The sequence below is a fragment of the Lagenorhynchus albirostris genome, chromosome 14 (assembly GCF_949774975.1).
Source record: "Lagenorhynchus albirostris chromosome 14, mLagAlb1.1, whole genome shotgun sequence".
Classification (NCBI taxonomy): Eukaryota; Metazoa; Chordata; class Mammalia; order Artiodactyla; family Delphinidae; genus Lagenorhynchus; species Lagenorhynchus albirostris.
The window spans coordinates 70,874,096-70,890,444 of record NC_083108.1 but is presented as its reverse complement, the minus strand read 5'-3'; the positions used below and the strand labels follow the sequence as shown (position 1 = coordinate 70,890,444).

Genomic DNA, 16,349 nt, shown 5'->3' with positions numbered 1-16,349 from the left:
CAAGCTTTCAGATAGCTTGAGCCCAGCTATCAAATCACTCCCATCCCAGCCTTCCAGTCTTCCCAGATGAGGACCCAGATATCACGGAGCAAAGACAAGACCATCCCACTGTTCCCTACTGGAATTCATCACCCACAGGATTAATGAGCATAATAAAAGCATGGTTGTTTATGCCACAAAATTTGGGGTGGTTTTTTATTCCCCAGTAGTAACCAAAACAATGAGGCATATACTCTCTTGACTGACCTCCATGGACCAAATCCCAAGACTAGCCATTTCTTTCCATCCCCTGTTGACACCTTGATGACACCCAGGCCTGCAGAACTCTCAAAAGCAGAAGACCTTCTAGAACCTTGTTACATAAGGTCCAGGAACTAGCAGCCTCAGCATCATCTGGGAGGGCTTAGAACTGTACCATCTCAGGCCCCATCCCAGACTTACTGAATCAGAATCTGCCTTTTGATAAGATCCCCCGGTTAAAATAAAATACTCAGGATTCTGTTTGAGTATTTCAGAATGCATGGCAGACACTGTGCACCAAAGACCAATCAGAGCTCCTTCCTCCCTTGCCTCCTATCTGACAGGATGGAAATGTAAAATGCTGGGTTTTCCAGGCTCCCTTGCAGCTAGGGGAGGCAACATGGCCCATATTTAGCCAAAGAGCTACAAGTGGGAGTGCCTGGGAGAGGCTTTCAAGAAATCTTTTAAAGAAGGAAGATCCAATTTATGTATAGGTCTTTCAACGCATCACGAAACATTTTAAAAACACATCCGGTTCTCTGCTTTTCATTGCTGTACAGTATTCCAGGTATAGATCCGCCCTGTTCAACCCATCCATTTCCCTAATGATAGATACTTAGGTCATTTCCAGCTCACCACTCCCTCAAAATCCAGCGTGATGAACATCTCAGATGTGTTCTCTTTTGAACATACACTCAAGTCCTCTCGGGAGTGTATGCCCAGGAGCGAGACTACTGGGTCATAAGGCACATAAGAACATAATTTCATTGCATTCTGCAAAACCCTTTTCTAGAATGATCGTAGAAGTCAGTTTGTCCTTCCTTCAACAGTGCATTACAGCTCCTGGTTCTCTGTATCATAGCCTTTCCTTGGCACTTTCAGGCTTTCCAGTCTTTGCCAGTCTCACGGGTATAAAGTGGTATTCCATTGCAGTTTACTCTGTATTACTGATTATTTGTGAAGTTAGAGAGAATGATTAACCACAAATGTTTATTAGCTAGTCAGTTTCACCTTTATGAGCCAGTCAGAGAAACTTTTCTCACATGCATGAGTGCATTTCTGGGTCTCTATTCTTCTTCACTGTTCATGTGTGCTTTCATTATGCCTTAAGAGTGTGGATTAATAATTGATTGGAATTTTATCAAATGGTTTAATTAAGGAGAATTGACATATTTACAATGCTAAATTATCACCTCCAAATCATTAGGGAAATGCAAATCAAAATACAATGAGATATCACTTCACACCCATTAGGATGGTTATAATTTTTTTAAAAAACACACAAAATAACCAGTGTTGGTGAAGATGTGGAGAAACTGGAACCTTCGTGCACTGCTGGTAGGACTGTAAAATGGTACAACTGCTATGGCAAACAGTACGGAAGTTCCACAAAATATTAAAAATAGAATTTTCATACAATACAGCAGTTCCAATTCTGGGTATATATCCCAAAGAATTCAAAGCAAGGACTCAATCAGATATTTGCACACCCACGATCCTAGCAGCATTTTTCAAAACAGCCAAAAGGTGGAAGCTATCTAAATGTTTATTGATGAATGAATGGATAAACAAGAATGTGGTGTGTCTACACACACACACAGACAGAAGATGATTACTCAGCCTTAAAAAGGAAGAAAACGCTGACACACGCTGCAACATGGCTAAAACTGAAAGACATTACACTAAGTGAAATAAGCCAGATACAAAAGCACAAATGAGGCATAGAGTAGAGTCAGATTCATAGAGAGAGAGAGAGAAGAATGCTTGTGGCCAGAGACTGAAGGCAGTTAGTGTCTGATGGGTACAGAGTTTCAGTTGGGGAAGAAGAAAAGAATTCTGGAGATAAATGGTGGTGATAGTTATACAGCAATGTAAATGTACTTAATGCTACAGAACTGTACACTTAAAAATGGTTAAGATGGTAAATTTTGGGCTTCCCTGGTGGCGCAGTGGTTGAGAGTCCGCCTGCCGATGCAGGGGACACAGGTTCATGCCCCAGTCCCGGAAGATCCCATATGCTGCGGAGCGGCTGGGCCCGTGAGCCATGGCCGCTGAGCTAGCGCGTCCAGAGCCTGTGCTCCGCAATGGGAGAGGCCCACATACCGCAAAAAAAAAAAAAAAAAAAAAAAAAAGATGGTAAATTTTATTTATTTTACCACCATAAATAAATTATCTCATGCATGAAAAGCTGTCTCTCTCGCCATTTATTCTCATCTTGTTTCTGGATCTTTCAAAGTTTTAAAACTATCCTCCATTAAAGTGTTTTGCAACAATGAACTATCAGATAGAGAAAGTAGGGAAATGATCCTATTCACAATAGCATCAAAAATAATAAAATGCTTAGGAATAAATGTAACCAAGTAGGTGAAAGATCTGTACAATGAAAACTACAACACACTGAAATAAATTACACACACAAATAAATGGAAAGATATTTCATGTTCATGGATTGGAAGAATTAATATTGTTAAAATGTCTGTACTACTCAAAGCAAACTACAGATGCAATGCAAAATTCCTATCAAAATTCCAACTTTTTTTTTTTTTTACAGAGATAGAAAAAAAAATCCTGAAATTTGTACAGAACCACAAAAAGACCCTCATGGCCAAAATAATATTGAGAAAGACAAGCAAAGCTGGAGGCATCATGCTTCCTGATTTCAAACAATATTACAAAGTCATAGTGGTCAAAACGTGTGGTATCGGCATTAAAACAGACACATAGATCAATGGAACAAATAGAGAGCCCGCAAATAAACCCATACGTATATGGTCAATTAATTTATAACAAAGGCACCAGGAATATACAGTGGGGAAATGACAATCTCTTCAATAAATGGTGTTGGGAAAATTAGACAGCCATGTGCAAAAAATGAAACTAGACTCCTATATTACACCATACAAAAAAAAAAATCAACTCAGTATGGATTAACTTAAACATAAGACCTAAAACTGTAAAACTCCTCAAAGAAAACATAGGGGATAAACTCCTTGACACTGGTCTTGGCAATGATGTTTTAGATTTGATACCAAAAGCAAAGCAGCAAAAGCAAAAATAAGTGGGAGTGAAACAAACTAAAAAGCTTCTGCACAGCAAAGAAACCTCGCAAGAAAATGAAAAGGCAACTTACAGAATGGGAGAAATATTTGCAAACCTCCTATCTGATAAGGGTTTAATATCCAACATATACAAGGAACTCATACAACTCACAGCAAAAAACAAAAACCCCAATTAACAAGTGGGCAAAAGACCTGAATAGACATTTTTCCAAGGAAGACATACAGATGGCCAACAGGTACATGAAAAGATGCTCAACATCATTAATCATCAGGGAAATGCAAATCAAAACCATGATGAGGTATCATCTCACACTTGTTAGAATAGCTCTCATCAAAAAGACAAAAGATAACAAATGCTAGCAAGAATGTGTGGAAAAGGGAACACTTGTGCACTGTTTGTGGGAATGTAAACTGATACAGACACTAGGAAAAACAGTATGGAGATTCCTCAAGAAATTAAAAATAGAACTGTATGACCCAGCAATCCCACTTCTGGTGATATATCTGAAGGAAACGAAATCACTCTCTTGTTGAGATATCTGCACCCCCTTGTTTATTGAAGCATTATTCACAACAGCCAAGGTATGGAAACAACCCAAATGTCTGTTGACAGATGAATGGATAAACTCAGCGTGGTATACATACACAATGGAATATTATTCAGCCTCAGAAGGAAATCCTGCCATTTTCGACATCATGGATAAAGCTAGAGGACACTATGTGAAGTGAAGGATGCCAGACAGAGAAAGACAAATACTGCATAGTATCACTTACATGTGAAATCTTAAAAAAAAAATAAAAAGACAAACTCAAAGAAACAGAGTGAATAGTGGTTGCCGGGGGTTGGGGACTGGGGTTAATAGGGTGAGGTTGGTAAAGGGTACACATTTTCAGCTACAAAATGAACAGTCTGAAGATCTAATGAAAAACATGGTGACTATAGCTGATAACACTGTCTTATATAATTAAAATTTGCTGAAAGCAGATCTTAAATGTTTTCACATACAAAAAAGGGTAAGTATGTGAGGTGATTTATTAATTACCTTGATGGGGGGGAATCCTTTCACAACATCTGTGTTTATCAAATCATCACATTGTACCCTTTAAATCTTACAATTGGCAATTATACCTCAAAAAAGCTAAAAAAAGTTTTGGATACATCTCATTCTTTTTAGTGGCATATAACATGTGTGTTTATTGATTGATTGATTGAGGTAAGAACATTTAACATGCGTTTTACCCTCTTAAATTTTTAACTGTGTAACACAGTGTTGTTAAGTGTATTTTACTGGCGTAGTGTTCTACAGACACCTTACCCCATCCTACACCTTTCCAGGCCCCTCTCCCACAAGGAGCCCAATTCTTTCTTGTTATTTTCCAGACCAGAGGAAATCAGGTGGATAAACAAGGTATTGGTGATTTAACAACTGAACTTTAAAACACCAACAAGGAATGAGATAAGAGCATAAAAGAATGGCTTCACACTGTCCTGGACAAGCGGAAGGCAGATTATTTTGAAAGAAAAACAGGCAACTAACTGGACTGCTCTTGTACCCAGGATCTTGCCAAGTGTCAGATCCTAGGGAGCTATCCTTTCACCAGAAGACCCTGTCTGAAGGTCTTGGAAAAAAGAAGGAGGAAGCCTGCATTTCCCGATTCTGAGACCTAAAGGTGTGTTTGAATAGTAACAGCTAGTTTTTATTTGTCTAAGAGAGGAGAGTAGACATACAGTAGATAATCCAGGAGTGCTTTCTATGTGCTTGCAAGACGTAATCCACAACATCCAACTACATGCACATTCCTTCTACCCTCTGCCCTTGGGACCAACATACCTTGGCTTCCATCTGCTTCTTTGCTCCTTAGACCCAGCTGGGTGGGAAAGATACCAAGATGGCCAGAATTGGGAGGGACTGCTAACAAGGATTGTTTTCAGCTGATGGGGGGCTCTGTCCTAACTTAAGAGAGGCAATGAGGAGCTCTTAGACCATGCTGTGTCCTATGATCATTGACAGGTGGGTAAGCTCAGCTCAAGTGATTTTGCCTTCTGTCCCCCTTAGTTTTCTCCTGACTGGGACAGTTCTGAGCAGGTAACGAGGGGCAGCTTGGTTAACAGTTATCAGCGTGGCTAAGGGTGAGTCTGCTCTATCGTTCACCATCAACATCGTACGCACGGAGAGCCTGTAAAGGACTTAAAAGTTACACACACCAAACAGATGAAAACCAATACAGTGAATAAACTCAACATCTAGAACAGTGCCGTCAGTAGAACCTCCTATAACGATCGTGATGATCTGGGTCTGCATTGCCCAATATGGTAGCCATCCAGTACTTGAGATGTGGCTAATGAACAAGCAACAAATTTAAATTTTAATTCATTTTAAACAGCCCCATGTGGCTATTGACTACCATATGAGACAGTGAAGGTTTTGTTTTTTTCAATCTGTTCCTTTCCTCCCCAGTCTTACAATAGTCCAATGGTCCTCAGCCAGGGGCAACTTTGCCCCTGAAACCCAGGAGTCATTTATCATTGGAGATATTTTTGGTTTCATCGTGGGGGGTGGGGTGTCACTGGCATCCAGTGGGTAGATACCAGGGTTGCTGCCAAACATCCTACAAAGCACAGGACAGCTCCACACCCCCAAACAGAGACTCAACAAGCCCAAATGTTAACACCAAGGCTGAGAATCCTTCTCTAGCCTTGTTTATGGTAAGCAAGGCTTTTCATCATTTGTACAACTGTTATTTTCTTGATTTTTCAAAAACTATTAAATTATGGTAAAACAGATAAAATTTGTGGAGTAAACACATAAAATGGCAACTACCATTCTACTTTCTGTCTCTGTGAATTTGACTGTTTCTAGGCACCTCATATAAGTGGAAAGATGCACTGTTTGTCTTTTTGTGATGGTTTATTTCACTTAGTATAATGTCTTCAAGGTTCATCCATGTTGTAGCATGCATCAGAACTTCCTTCCTTTTTAAGGCTGAATACTATTAAGTTCTGTTTATCCATTCACCCACTGGTGGACACGTGGGTTGCTTCCACCTCTTGACGCTTTTCCATAACGCTGTGAACATGGATGTGTCATTTAACTGATTTAAAAGAAACTGGGAATGATTTTAAACTTACAGAAAAGTTGCAAAGATTATACAGAGAGCTCTCATCTGCTCCTCACTTAGTTTCCTCCATTACTATTTCATATCACCATGGTACGTTGCCACAACTAAGAAACCAAATGTGGGACATTTCTATTAACTGCACTCCAGACTTAATTCAGATGTTACCAGTTTTCTTCCACTAATGCCCTCTTCTTCCTCCAGGATCCAACCCAGGACACCACACTGCCTTTAGTCGTCACCCCTGCCCGGTCCCTCCTGGGCTGGGACAGTTTCTTGCTCTTTGTTTTCATGACCATGACAGTTTTAAAGGGCACGGGTCAGGTATTTTGTAGAATGTGCCTCAATTTGGGTTTATCTGTTCTCATCAGTAGAGCAAAAGTTAGAGATTTAGAAAGAATACCACAGAGGTGAAGCGCATCTCGTCGCATCCTACCCCATCCCCTCAGGGACTCATGGGATCCACATGACATCACTGACATTAACTTTTATCACTTGGTTAAGGTTGTATGGGCCAGGCTGCTCCCCTGTAACGTCACTATTTTTCCCTCTCTATACACTGTTATTCGGAGGTGAGTCGTTAAGACCAGCCCAGTGGGGAAGGGGGAGGAAAGGGGAGAGAATTAATATCCGCCTCCTGGAGGAGAGAGTATGTAAATACATTATTTGGGACCTTCCGTTAAGAATATTTCTCGTTTCTCCCCCATTTATCGATTTTTTTCAATCATTCATGTCGGTACATGCTCATGGATATTTATTTTACACTTTAGGTTATACTCCAATTTTTTTGTTTGTTTTGGCCATCCCTCGCTTTTCTAAACAGTATATCAACAACTATGTATCCTGCACTTGATACTTTAACATGTTTCAAACCTGATAGGCTTTTTCCAAGGAATGAGTCTTGCCTCAATGTTACCGATATCATTGATATTTATGACAATAAAGGCCACATTGATCATTCTGAACAAGGTCCTATCCACCCCAGCGCCTGAGAAACAGAGCTGAGCTAAGAGCCACTTGCCACGCTGGCTCTAGAATAATCCTGAGAAGCTTACAAGCGTCCCCTCAAGATGGGGCTGCCAAACCCTTCTGGGAGGGTAATTAATTGGTCCAATAGAGGACATGGTCATTATCACTCAGCTGGCCCATCTCTGTCACAAATCCCTGGGTTCAGGAAAAGCAATAAAACCCGTGTGGGGTGCACATGCCTAAAAGCAAGATAATTCCTGGAGTCAGACATACACATTGTTCACTCGTACTTTTGTTTTGAGCTCTGTAACAAAACGGTGTTTGGAAACAGTACTTAGGATAAACAGTCCATCTGGATATAAGGTTTTGCTTTGTTTTTCAGAAACAAATCCTAAACAACCAAGAGAACTGCCTTAAACTCTTTTAGGCGTTCAGGCTTTTGGGTTTTCTTCTGAGACAACTTATTCTCCTGATTGGAAAGTTATCTCTCACCTTACATCTGAAATCAAACCAGAGATTTGGAGGGAGAACTTATGTGGTTGTATATAGACGTTGCCTATGAATCTTAATTACCACTGAAATGGCTACGCTCTGATTTTAAAATGTTGTGAACAGTTATTTTAAGAGTACAAATAGTTTTAAAAGAAAACAGGCTTACTTACCTAGCTCGGAGTCCCAAGAACACACTGGCTGCTCGCTTACTGTAACGTGGTCTGGATTCAAGACTGTGTGTACGAGGGTGCCGTTTTCACTCTCAACATTAAGTATGTCAAGGGGTTTTCAGTCTGTGGCTCTGCGGACTGACAGTTTCAAAATCAGGGCCATTGTATCAATCTTTAGGAGTCCTTTTCATTTCTGGTGCAGATTAATTTCTGAAGCAGAGAACCCTCCCTAGCCCCCAGTCCATGCAGCACAGGATGACTTTCTTCCCCGCAATTAGTGAATAGCAGGTATTGGTTTTGATAACCAGCTCTCTGGGCTGGGCACATCTGCCAAATTCCCACTGCATGTCCCACTATGAAGTTGCTCTTTACAGGAATTCTCGTGGAATTTACAAGCGTTAAAGCTAAGCACACTGAGAGGATGCTTCTGCATAGGCACTTGGTAGGTTTCAGAACACACAGAAGGCACTGCAGAACATGGCACAGGCTAGGTGATGAAACGCAGGCATCCTTAGGGACTGAGCATCTCAAACAAGTCAGGCGCTAGGACCTCCACCGCATTTCTCCAGGCTGAAGTTGTGGAGGTCTTTTTGTCCGTTACACCCATGCATGTAATCAGCGATTGTTCCTATTGTAAATCCCAGATTCACCATCTGTATGTTCCAAAGGGCTGGGTGATTGTTAATATCCTGTCCCTATGGGATTAATCTGAAATTTCACACTAAATGATTTTTAAGTATAATTTGTTACAATGATACAACATTACCATTTCTAAAACAAACAGCCAGGATTGTTACCTTGCAATAAAAAGCAAAAAGTTTGTGTGCTACTGTTTTACATTCACTTCTCTTTAGACACAAATAGAGGTATGAAAAAAAAATAAAACAACACAGCCCAGAACCTTGGGAAGGGGTTTTGAGTAAGGGAACACACTGCTTTTTTATTCCTGGTGAACAGGATCTGAACGTGCAGTAGTGATAAAAGTAAGAGAATTCTCTGAGCAGTCTTTAAAAACCACTCAGGATTGTCTGGTGTTTGCAGAAAAAAGAAACTTACAGTAAAAAAATCCAAGTTTGGATTCTCTATTGAGCAAAGAACTGTTAAAAGCTTTTTGTAGACAAATGAGGAGCCTCCAAAACCAGTCTGTGATATTAAAAAGAGCTGGCTTGAAGTGTGCAGAGAATATTCTTTTTCACGTCTTGGTTTGCTACACAAAAGGTGTTACTCCAGTCAAAAGTTTTAACGCTACGAATTTCAAAATATACTGTCCAAAATAGTATAGTATTTGGAATAAAATCTAACCACAGCCAGGATACCAAACATTGAGACAGTTTTGCATACTTTACTGAGAATGAAGCCTTCCCACTAGATTGAAACGCATACAGCAATTTTATTTTCCTGAACTTTTTAGGGCGGGTTCAAATTTTCCCTTTTATGGATCAGATGGCCAAGATGCTGGAACCACTTCAGCAGTTACAAAGTTCGCTCAACTTCATTTTTATTATAATCTACCCCATAAACTAAATGTATGACACCTATGGGACCTGTGTGGTGACCAGCAATTCCCTGGGGTGTAGCTACAACCCTCTCAGTGGGATGTGCCTTGTCCCAAGCCATGCATCACTCAAAAAGATGCCTAAAAGGGCCTGCCCATTAGAAACCACTCAGGGCAGAAGTGTAGGAGGGTGGGGTCCCGCTACCACTTCTTCCCCAACCCCTGACACGGTCAGGTGGAATAGCTAAAGTGAGCCAAATCAGAGTTATTTCCTCCTGTCTCATATGGGCGCAATTGCACCCCCCCCACACACACACACCACTGTAAGGACCAAGAAAGATGTACAAAGCACTTAGCACAACATCATGCAGAATCAGTTTTCCAGAAAGGATACCTTATTTTTTTTTTATTAGCTACTGACCATCTTTCTGCGGTTCTGACAGCATCACGGGCACAAAAACCATTTTACTTTTGTCTTCATTATTATAAGAAAACAAAGATCCAAGAAAAACATGGTCAGAGACCAATGGCAAAGACCCTGGCCTTGGGGTTGGGCGATAAGGAGTAGTGGAGTCTGTGGCAAACTGGAAAGCACGTGACCCTCCCTCTAACGGGGGTAGGGGGTGGGGGGTTCGGCAGCGGCATTCAGTCTGAGCCATCCAAGCCGAGGGCTCCCTCCTGGGATTGTGGGCCTAGCACGGCCAACTTTTCAGATTTTTCAAGAAAAGCTGGAAATCACAGCTTGAAGGATTTTAAAATGCTGGCTTCTAATTCAAGTTTTTAAAAAGAAAGCCCATGACCCAAACAAAGCCTGTCTGTGGCTGTGTGTGGCCTGCAGACCCCTGGTTAAGGATGCCTGCTAGAAACCAATAGAAAAAGACATACAAAGAAAACAGAATATAGAATAGCGATCGTCACAGTTCTGTCTAATAATGTAGACTCTGATTAGATGTGGAATGGTATATTTATCGCACCCATAATATAGATCTAGAGGCTGCAGCAATATACAATGAGAATATACATATACACACACGACCAAGTACGCAAAGTGGCCAGATTAAATCAATTATAGAATTCAGAGGCAAGAGCCTTCCCCACATGCTGATTGCTGAATGGGAATTCCTGGTGGATAAATGAAAGAAAGGGCTTAGATTGGGTACAAGTACGGATTGGGGCAGGAGATAACGATCTTGGATATTTTTTTCGTACCTAAAACAGCATTATCTTGAGGGAGCCTAATCTAATGTCTCCCTGGATGCCAGAAAAATGCTGTCCAACCTTTCAGATCACGAGAGAACTGTAGTAAATCCAGACTATTGATTTGAAAGGTTGAGAGCTTCCCAGAGTGACTCAGTTGATTCCTTATTTGCTCCAGCAGAATCTAGCTACAGAACAATTAAGAACATTTAGGAATACAAACTCACCTGGAAACACAAGCCCGTCACTGGCTGAGCATCTCCTATACATCAGGCGCTATTTCCACGCCTCACACAGCCCTGACAGAGGGGTGTTGTTTTTTCAAAATGGGGCAACAAAATTACGGGAATAACTCACCCCAAAACTACTCAGAAGGGAGGGGCAGCACTGAGACTTGAACCCGGGTTGGCCTCACAGCTGAGCCATTACAAAGTCCCCCTCCTAGGGTGCTGTCATCACATTTAGAGTCTGCAGGGAGTGGGTGATTCTAAATCTTCTAATTCATATGGAATTGCTATGTTAAGATGTCTGTGATTATTTACTTTCCAAAAATAAAATATGCTTCAGGTCAAGATTATGCCAAACCATTAGATATGTCTTTTTTTATTCAAGAAGTATCTCATAGTTTTTCAGGGCCGGATAAATGAGCGTTACATCAAGGAGCATTATAACAATGTAGGTAGCCAAGATCACCCAGCTTTTTAAAATATTTTTATTCTAGGAGCCTGTTTTAGTCTCTAAAGTCTTTGGGTTTTTTTGGTTTTTTTTTAAGTCTTTGTGTTTTTAAACTGAAGCCAAATAGAAAAACAGGCCAATAGTTTCAATGTGGTCACTGTCAAGATACATTGAAATTGATACCGGATTTTAAGGGTTTTTTTTAAAGCATTTTATTTTTTTACTCTGAATTATCACAATTAGCTGTAATTAAATTTGTTAAAACAACAGAAACTTGCTTGTCCATGTTCAACAGAAAAATTGCTACTTGTGTACATGGACTTGGCACTGACATTCTAAGATGAGGTGTAGAACTCCATGGAATTTCGGCACTGGGTGAGCCTCAGAGCTCTAATCCGACTTGTCTCTGGTTTGTGAATCCCCCTTCACCTCTTCTTAACCTTTGCATCAGCAGCTGGGTCAAGGGCACTTTCTACCATCAGAGGAGACAGGCCAGCCTGGGACTGCTCTGAGTGTCAGCAAGTTTTTCCTTATCCGGGTTAAAATAAGCCCTGGAACCTACAACCCAGTGATCTCAGTTTGGCTTTGGGGAAGTCGCAGACAAAAAAAGCCTCTGGGTTTTATTCTTTCAACACTCAAATTCTCAAAAGAAAAAAAATTAATAAAAGGAATGCCTAGACATTGCCAAAACAACAACTAAATTAAGTTATTATACAGGGGAGGACAAAGCTCCAACAACCTGCTTGGAGCACATTCAAGGGTCCCGCTCCATAAAAGGTTGAATTTATTAGCTACCAACCACCTTTCTGAAGAGTAGGACAGGGCAGTGATTGAACTAGCGGAAGCAATAGGGTACCATCAAGATATAAAAACCTTAGAGTACTCCCTTCCTGGAAACCTCCAAGGGTTTAGCATCCTTTTATTAAGTAAGACGTATGCCAACAATTATAAGTGGCATTATCCTCTACAGGCGCACTCCCAAAGAACCATAATACACGTATCAGTCATGCTAACAAGAGCAAAAGAGATCAACGGCCCGCGTACTTTCATGATCTCCCACAGAAAAAACCCATTCTGTCCTCCCATCTGCAGAAGCTGTGTTTAGACATCAAACAGGGGCTTCACAGCGCCATGGAACCGACATCTTAGGAAATCAGAATCAGAAGTTACTTTTAGAGGCAGCATCAACCTCGGGGAGTGAATACTGGGTAAGCTTTCTGTTGAGAACTTTCTTATGAGAAAATGCCACCTGACTAGATTTTGCAATTGACAAAGCAAGAAAAAAAAATTTTTTTTAAGCCTGTAAGTCTCCTGCGTGCCCGACACAGTCCAGGGCGCTGTGGCCTAGACGGGTTGTTCTAGTATAATCATTCGTGAAAAAGCACCCTGACGTTTCTGCTTCAAAGATACACCCTGTGGTTCACTACACCAGCCAGTGAATCAGGGTGGGAGAAAGAGAAGTGATTATTTATTGCTACAAATCATATATTCCTGACCATGCGCCCTTTGCCCCCTCACTACCGGAAAATTAGAAAAAGCAAAGCAAAAGTCAAGAACTTAGGAAAAAGAAGAAAGAGTCATAGCCTGTAATAATATCAAGCTGCTTTCTGGTCAAACAAAGCCTGCTTTAAACTTGCTAAGTGAGTGAGTAGTTTTTAATCCTTCAATAGCAGCACAGTTCCTACACACTGCCTATGAACTGGTCTTCCCAGTTATGACTGAGTTGGTTTTAAGCTCATCAACAACATCCCAAACAAACATTTCTTACATAGCCTTGGGCACCCTAGCTCTGAACAGACCAGGCAAATAATCTACTGCTTAACTCCCCAAACTTCAGAAATACCAGCCCAAGTTGGAACATTCTCTGCTACATCAAACCAGAGAGCAAGCAGAAAAGCCATATACCTATTGTTTTTGCTCCTTTCTGCATTTCCTTTATAACCAGAGGACTGAGGAACTGTTGAGGCTTTTGGAAATCTTGCTAGCAGGGAAGCAGATCCATTTGCAAAATCAGAATCGATCTGAGGCTCTCCGTAGCCAGAAGCAAATGATAAGGTGCTATATAGCCATGGAAACAGGTGAATTTCACATTCTTTCATTTAAAAAAGAAAAAAGGGTAGTATTGGCCATCTTTATGTAATTCAGTAAGATCACCTGGTACAGGCGCCCATATTTATTCAATCAGAGAATCGCCGGAGACTTGTTACAAAACAAGAATTCCCCAGCTCTTCCCTTTTATGGTTCTAATTTCACCCCAGGTGACTCTTATAATTCAGCAGGCTTGAGAAATACCATACATTTATAAAAGGGAAAATACATTAACCTAACAAAAAAAGGATTTCTGCTAAGTTACCTGGGTTTTCTGAATAACTCTAACAGTAGGCGTTTGAGTGGCAATATTGTCACCAACCAACCCTGAAGCAAAGAACTCAAAAGCTCAACTCTTTAGGGAAATGATACAGTTGCTAACCAAAAATCCCTGCAGAGAGGCCAAGTTCCTAAGGAAAAAAAGGGGGTTTTGAGGACTGCCCAGGACAAACTGAACCTCTATTTTAAAAAAATGTTTTATTTTAGTGAAAGGTCTTTGCTCTTTTTTCTCCATAGTGCATGAGTCTGCCTTTTATTTTAAAAGCTTTACTGACTCCACCAGGCTTCAGAAGGGAGACTTTCTTTCCAAACCACTCTAAAGATATAAAATTATACCTGGATGAAAAGGACTGTTACTTCAAAAGGAGGTTGTCACGTCAACCCCCCACCCCTCCCACACTATTTACTGACAACTCCATTAAGGATTAACAGAAATAAACCCAAATGCTTTGAATGCTTACAACTTAGCCTCTGAATTAATTGGAGGTCATTCGGGGACATTCAAAGCAATGTAAACTACATTGCTACATTAGTGACGTAGTAAACTACATTACTACAATGTAAACTAGAACCGGTCAAAATACACATTTTCAATATACGCAGGTCGCAGAGAGATGAAAACTGAGACGTTTCATGACCATGACCTTAACTAACATCTGTAAATTACATTTTCCCCCCTAGAGACTGCAAGCTGATCTATTTACTTCTCGCAGAGAAGAAAGGAGCAAGGGCGCCCAGGTGCTACAAGAAAACCATTCGGGACATGGAGCAACGCCAAGGTCACAGCCCATCTGAGTGAAAAATGAAATCCAGGTACTGTACACTCAGCCTAGGCAGTCCCGGCTCCTTCTTGAAAGTAAACAGTAAGTCGGAAAGGCTTCCCAACCACAGGTGCGGAGACGCGGTTCCCCTGCCCGCTACGGGATAAATAAACAACGTGAGGACAGCCTGGAGAAACCCAAGAAGCACTGGATGCCCGGCCTGACTCGGCCAGAGGCGCAGATTTGAGTCGAATATCCACACGCAGGGGCAGAGGCTGTGGAGTCTCCGTGGCCTAGTTCGAATCCCCACTCTGCCCGTGCGCCCTTGTCCACTCATTACCGCCCAGAGCTTCAGTTTCCCTCTGTGCCAAAAGGGGACCATCCTCTCCCCTAAGGGGATGGTGTGAAGGATAAACGAGGCGGCAGAAATAAGCAAATAAAGGATGACTGTGACTATTATTGCTGTTGTTATTTCAAACTATTCCAATAGAGGCTCAAGAGGGAGGGAGTCGAAAATGCAAGCTTTTTCGGGGGATCAAACTAACTCAAGCCCCACTTCTAAGGCGTCTGGGGAGACCTTTGTCCGCGCTCGACCCCGCCGCCGCCCGCGGTCCGCGCCACCTTTCCCGCGGCGGGCGCGGGGCGGGGCAGCCGGCGGCGCGGGCCGGGCGGCGGGGAAGGCGGGAGCGCGGGCGCACCGGCGGGCCGCGGCTCCCAACGGCTCGGCTGCGCTCCGCTGGCCGCGCGGGACCCCGAGCATCGCAGCCTCTACCACAGCCGCTGGCCCAGCCGCGCTCGCTCCGGGCCGACTCACCCTCCACGCGGGACAGGGGGGCGCGGCGCGCAGACCCGAAACGCCCCGCGCCCGGCCGCCGCGCCCGGCCCACTCCCCCCTACCCAACCCCCAGCGGTCCCAGCAGGTGGAGGCACCCGGCGCGAGCGCTCCCGGCTCCGAGGGCTCCCTCCGGCCACGCGCCGCGCCTATGCGCGCGGGCGCAACTTTCTTAAAGAGACAGGTGGCCCGAATCCGCGTCTACCTGGTGCCCCGACTCGGCCTCCTGGCCCGTCCCCCCTTTGGGGAAGAGAGGGGACTGCTACAGATCTCCACACCACCCACCTCCTTTTCCCCTGGGCAGTGACGGATTGCAAATTTTAATGCACCCAGCATCCTTTTGCAACTTAATTCTTTTGGCCTAAGTCACCCTCCCACTGCTCCTCAACGCATGCTCGCAGGCGCGCAGCTGGGGCCACTGCTGGCAAAGTTTGAAGAGGGGTGTCCCTACCCCTGCACCATACCCCACCCGGAGCCGCGGGGCGTGCAAGGCTCGCTGCTGGTGGGAAACGCCCGTTGCAATCCCCTTGACCCTGCCCTGTAACTGACCCTTGGGGAAAAGCCCCCCGCACAGCTACTGCGCATGCTCTGAGCTGGACAGCTCCAGAGAGGGAAATTTAAAAACGGTTCGAGCTGCGACGGCGGCCAAATTGCAGAACGCGAGGGGCGAGCGCGAGGGAGTCCCCCTCAGAAACCCCATCCCGCCCCAGGAGCGCCTGCGGCGGCGGCCCAGCGAGGATCGGCTCCAGGTACCGCCTTGCAGAGTTGGCTTTGCTCCCTCCTCCCGGGCAGTGCCCTGCATTGCGTTTCCTGGGGGGGAGACCCGGGGCAGGGGCAGCGGGGGGCTGCCTCTCTTTGCCCCCCTTTTCTCCTTTCCAGGGGTCCTTGATGACTTTGGGGGCGGATCTGAGAGTCTAGTGGGTTTCTGTGTTCGTTTCAGCCTCAGAGTTTGAGAAACTTAGGGAAGATTTCTTT

At 43.3% G+C, this 16,349-nt stretch overlaps 1 protein-coding gene across 11 annotated transcripts in view; it reads right to left on the bottom strand.

Moving 5' to 3' along the window:
- Nucleotides 1-16,349, bottom strand: part of MYO1H (myosin IH) — a 143,076-nt gene that overhangs the window by 98,919 nt on the left and 27,808 nt on the right. For 10 of the 11 annotated variants that reach the window (XR_009534733.1, XR_009534738.1, XR_009534739.1 and 7 more), the window contains exon 2: nucleotides 8,048-8,185. The exons of the other annotated variant lie outside the window; for it this stretch is intronic. The gene's annotated coding sequence lies outside the window, so the exon portion shown is untranslated. The remainder of the gene's footprint in view (nucleotides 1-8,047; nucleotides 8,186-16,349) is intronic. 11 annotated transcript variants of the gene reach the window in all.